The sequence below is a fragment of the Gigantopelta aegis genome, unplaced genomic scaffold, assembly GCF_016097555.1.
Source record: "Gigantopelta aegis isolate Gae_Host unplaced genomic scaffold, Gae_host_genome ctg6464_pilon_pilon, whole genome shotgun sequence".
In the NCBI taxonomy this organism is placed as follows: Eukaryota; Metazoa; Mollusca; class Gastropoda; order Neomphalida; family Peltospiridae; genus Gigantopelta; species Gigantopelta aegis.
The window spans coordinates 1-6,093 of NW_024535052.1; positions in this window are offsets into that span (position 1 = coordinate 1).

Sequence of the window (6,093 nt, forward strand, 5' to 3'; positions counted from 1 at the left end):
CCCATACACTGTTTACGCACTAGAACTGTCCCTGGCTGCTGTCCACACTCCATCCCTGTACCCAGTTTTCGCTTTTGAACTGGCCCTGCATGCTGTCCACACACCAACCTCGTACCCAGTTGTCGCTCTTGAACTCGAAATGGCAGCTGTCTACACCCTAACCCAGTACCCAGTTAGAGGACTGTAACTGGCGCTGCCTGCTGTCTACACCACAACCCCGTACCCACTTGGCACGCTTGAACTGGCCCTGTCTGCTGTCCAAGTCCGAACCCCTTACCCTGTTTTCGCTCTTGAACCGGACCTGGCAGCTATCATACACCCCAACCCCGTACCTAGTTAAAGGACTGGAACTGGCCCTGCCTGCTGTCCAGACGCAATCACCATTTACAGTTTATGCACTAGAACTGGCCCTGCATGCTGTCCACACACCAACCTCGTACCCAATTGTCGCTCTTGAACTGGCAATGGCAGCTGTCTACACCCTAACCCCGTACCCAGTTACAGGACTGGAACTGGCCCTGCCTGCTGTCCACACCACAACCCCGTACCCAGTTGGCATGCTTGAAGTGGCCTTGCCTGCTGTCCACACCCCAACCCCGTACCCAGTTTTCGCTGCTGAACAGTCCATGTCTGCTGTATACACCCCAACCCCATACCCAATCAGCTGTCTTGAACTGGCGCTGCCGCTGGTGCACAACCCAAACCTGTACCCAGTGTTTGTGTTTGAACTGGCCCTGCCTGCTGTCCATATCCCATCACTGTATCCAGTTTATGCTCTTGAACTGTCCCTGCATACTGCCTATACCCTATCACTGTATCCAGTTTATGCTCTTGAACTGGCCCTGCATGCTGTTGACACACCAACCTCATACCCAATTGTCGCTCTTGAACTGGCAATGTCAGCTGTCTACACTCTAACCACATATTCCCTGAGTGCACTTGAAATGGCCCTGTCTGCTGTCCAGACCCCATCACTGTATCCAGTTTATGCTCTTCATCTGGCCCTGCCTGCTGTCCACAACCCAACCCTGTACCCTGTGAGCGCATTTCAACTGGCCCTCCCTACTGTCCATACTCCATCAATGTTTCCAGTTTGCGAACTACAACTGGGCATACCTGCTGTCCGCACACCAACCCTGTACCCAGTTTTTCACCCTTGAACTGACCCTGTCAGCTGTCACACACCCAAACCCCATACCCAGTTAGAGGACTGGAACTGGCCCTGCCTGCTGTACATGCCCGAACCCCGTATTCTGTTTTCAAACTATTGAATTGGCCTGCCTGCATCCTTCACACACCCCAACCCAATACCCAGTTAAGAGGACTGGAACTGGCCATGCCTGCTGTCTACACAAGAACCCATTAACTAGTTTGGCACGCTTGAACTGGCCCTGGCTGCTGTCCACGTCTGAACGCCTTACCCAGTTTTCGCTCTTGAACCGGGCCTGGCAGCTATCATACACCCCAACCCCGTACCCCTGGAGTTATTTACAGGACTGACCCAGCATGGTGTCCTGGAACCCCGTACTCCTGTTTTGCCTGCTGCATCTATCATGAACCCCACACCCCCCAAGTTCCCACTTTACAGTATTACGCACTCACTAGAACTGGCCCTGCCTGTCGTCTACGCACCAACCCCGTACTCTGTTTTCACCCTTGAACCGGGCCTGGCAAATATCAGAGACCCCCCAACCCAACACCTAGTAATAGGACTAATGTCCACACCCAATCAACATTCACAGTTTGCGCACTAGAACTGCCCCTGCCTGCTGTCCATGCCCCATCCCAGTATTCTGTTTTCGCTTTTGAACCAACACTGGCATCTGTAACACACCCCAACCCAATACCCAGTTACATAACTGGAACTCGCCCTGACTACTGTCCATACCCAGAATCTCAGACCAAGTGAGAGTACTCAAACTGGCCCTGACTGCTATCCACACCACAACCTCGTACCCACTTTTGGCTTTTGAACCAGCCCTGGCAGCTGTCACACACCCTAACCCCATACCCAGTTAGAGGACTGGAACTGGCCCTTGTACTGTCCTCACGCCAATGCAGTAACAAGTTTTCACTCTTGAACCGGCCCTGCCAGCTGTCCACACCCCAACTCTGTACCCAGTGAGCGCATTTGAACTGGGTCTGCCTGCTGTCCATACCCCATCACTGTATCCAGTTTATGCTTTTGAACTGGCCCTGCATGCTGTCCACACACCAACCTCGTACCCAGTTGTCGCTCTTGAACTGGAAATGGCAGCTGTCTACACCCTAACCCCGTACCCAGTTAGAGGACTGGAACTGGCCCTGCCTGCTGTCTACACCACAACCCCGTACCCACTTGGCACGCTTGAACTGGCCCTGCCTGCTGTCCACGTCCGAACCCCTTACCCTGTTTTCGCTCTTGAACCGGGTCTGGCAGCTATCATACACCCCAACCCCGTACCCAGTTAAAGGACTGGACCTGGCCCTGCCTGCTGTCCACACCCAATCACCATTTACAGTTTACGCACTAAAACTGACCCAGCATGCTGTCCACGTCCGAACCCCTTACCCTGTTTTCGCTCTTGAACCGGGCCTGGCAGATATCATACACCCCAACCCAATACCTAGTTAAAGGACTGGAACTGGCCCTGCCTACTTTCCACATCCAATCATTATTCACAGCTTACTCACTAGAACTGGCCCTGCCTGTCGTCTACGCACCAACCCCGTACTCTGTTTTCACCCTTGAACCGGGCCTGGCAAATATCAGAGACCCCCCAACCCAACACCTAGTAATAGGACTAATGTCCACACCCAATCAACATTCACAGTTTGCGCACTAGAACTGCCCCTGCCTGCTGTCCATGCCCCATCCCAGTATTCTGTTTTCGCTTTTGAACCAACACTGGCATCTGTAACACACCCCAACCCAATACCCAGTTACATAACTGGAACTGGCCCTGCCTGCTGTCCACACCACAACCCCGTACCCAGTTGGCATACTTGAACTGGCCCTGCCTGCTGTCCATGCCACAAGCACGTACCCAGTTTTCGCTACTGAACAGTCCATGTCTGCTGTGTACACCCCAAACACATACCCAATCAGCAGTCTTGAACTGGCCCTGCCTCTGGTGCACACCCCAACCCTGTACCCAGTGATCGTATTTGAACTGGCCCTACCTGCTGTCCATATCCCATCACTGTATCCAGTTTGTGCTCTTGAACTGTCCCTGCATACTGTCTATACCCCATCACTGTAACCGCTTTTCGCTCATGAACCGGGTGTGGCAGCTATCACACCCTAACCCCATACCCAGTTAGAGGACTGGAACTGGCCCTGCCTTCTGTCCACACCATACACTGTTTACGCACTAGAACTGTCCCTGGCTGCTGTCCACACACCATCCCTGTACCCAGTTTTCGCTATGGAACCGGCCCTGGCAGATGTCACACATCCCAACCCCATACCCAGTTAGAGGACTGGAACTGGCCCTGACTACTGTCCATACCCAGAATCTCAGACCAAGTGAGAGTACTCAAACTGGCCCTGCCTGCTATCCACACCACAACCTCGTACCCACTTTTGGCTTTTGAACCGGCCCTGGCAGCTGTCACACACCCTAACCCCATACCCAGTTAGAGGACTGGAACTGGCCCTTGTACTGTCCTCACGCCAATGCAGTAACAAGTTTTCACTCTTGAACCGGCCCTGCCAGCTGTCCACACCCCAACTCTGTACCCAGTGAGCGCATTTGAACTGGGTCTGCCAGCTGTCCATACCCCCATCACTGTATCCAGTTTATGCTTTTGAACTGGCCCTGCATGCTGTCCACACACCAACCTCGTACCCAGTTGTCGCTCTTGAACTGGAAATGGCAGCTGTCTACACCCTAACCCAGTACCCAGTTAGAGGACTGGAACTGGCCCTGCCTGCTGTCTACACCACAAACCCGTACCCACTTGGCACGCTTGAACTGGCCCTGCCTGCTGTCCGTCCGAACCCCCGAACCCCTTACCCTGTTTTCGCTCTTGAACCGGGCCTGGCAGCTATCATACACCCCAACCCCGTACCTAGTTAAAGGACTGGAACTGGCCCTGCCTGCTGTCCAGACGCAATCACCATTTACAGTTTATGCACTAGAACTGGCCCTGCATGCTGTCCACGCACCAACCCCGTACTCTGTTTTCGCTCTTGAACGGGCCTGGCATCTGTCACACACCCCAACCCAATACCCAGTTACAGGACTGGAACTGGCCCTGCCCTGTCCACACCACAACCCCGTACCCAGTTTTCGCATGCTTGAACTGGCCCTTGCCTGCTGTCCATGCCCCAACCCCGTACCCAGTTTTCGCTGCTGAACAGTCCATGGCATGCTGTACACACACCCCAACCCCATACCCAATCACATAACTTGAACTGGCCCTGCCGCTGGTGTCCACCCAACCCTGTACCCAGTGTTTGTGTTTGAACTGGCCCTGCCTGCTGTCCATATCCCATCACTGTATCCAGTTTATGCTCTTGAACTGTCCCTGCATACTGCCTATACCCTATCACTGTATCCAGTTTATGCTCTTGAACTGGCCCTGCATGCTGTTGACACACAACCTCATACCCAATTGTCGCTCTTGAACTGGCAATGTCAGCTGTCTACACTCTAACCACATATCCCCTGAGTGCACTTGAAATGGCCCTGTCTGCTGTCCAGACCCCATCACTGTATCCAGTTTATGCTCTTCATCTGGCCCTGCCTGCTGCTGTCCACAACCCAACCCTGTACCCTGTGAGCGCATTTGAACTGGCCCTCCCTACTGTCCATACTCCATCAATGTTTCCAGTTTGCGAACTACAACTGGGCATACCTGCTGTCCACACACCAACCCTGTACCCAGTTTTCACCCTTGAACTGACCCTGTCAGCTGTCACACACCCAAACCCCATACCCAGTTAGAGGACTGGAACTGGCCCTGCCTGCTGTACATGCCCGAACCCCGTATTCTGTTTGCACTATTGAATTGTACCCCCTGGCATCCTTCACACACCCCAACCCAATACCCAGTTAAGAGGACTGGAACTGGCCATGCCTGCTGTCTACACAAGAACCCATTAACTAGTTGGCACGCTTGAACTGGCCCTGTCTGCTGTCCAAGTCCGAACCCCTTACCCTGTTTTCGCTCTTGAACCGGGCCTGGCAGCTATCATACACCCCAACCCCGTACCTAGTTAAAGGACTGGAACTGGCCCTGCCTGCTGTCCAGACGCAATCACCATTTACAGTTTATGCACTAGAACTGGCCCTGCCTGTCGTCCACGCACAAACCCCGTACTCAGTTTTCACCCTTGAACCGGGCCTGGCAACTATCGCAGACCCCAACCCCACACCCAGTAATAGGACTAATGTCCACACCCAATCACCATTCACAGTTTGCGCACCAGAACTGGCCCTGCCTGCTGTCCATGCCCCAACGCAGTTTTCTGTTTTCGCTATTGAACCAACACTGGCATCTGTCACACACCCCAACCCAATACCCAGTTACATAACTGGAACTGGCCCAGCATGGTGTCCACGTCCGAACCCCCGTATCCTGTTTTCACTATTGAACTGGCCGTAACATCTGTCACACACCCCAACCCTATACCCAGTTACAGGACTGGAACTGGCCCTGCCTGCTGTCCACACCACAACCCCGTACCCAGTTGGCATGCTTGAACTGGCCTTGCCTGCTGTCCACGCCCCAACCCCGTACCCAGTTTTCGCTGCTGAACAGTCCATGTCTGCTGTATACACCCCAACCCCATACCCAATCAGCTGTCTTGAACTGGCGCTGCCGCTGGTGCACAACCCAACCCTGTACCCAGTGTTTGTGTTTGAACTGGCCCTGCCTGCTGTCCATATCCCATCACTGTATCCAGTTTATGCTCTTGAACTGTCCCTGCATACTGCCTATACCCTATCACTGTATCCAGTTTTTATGCTCTTGAACTGGCCCTGCATGCTGTTGACACACCAACCTCATACCCATTGTCGCTCTTGAACTGGCAATGGCAGCTGTCTACACCCTAACCCCGTACCCACTGAGTGCACTTAAACTGCCCCTGTCTGCTGTCCATAC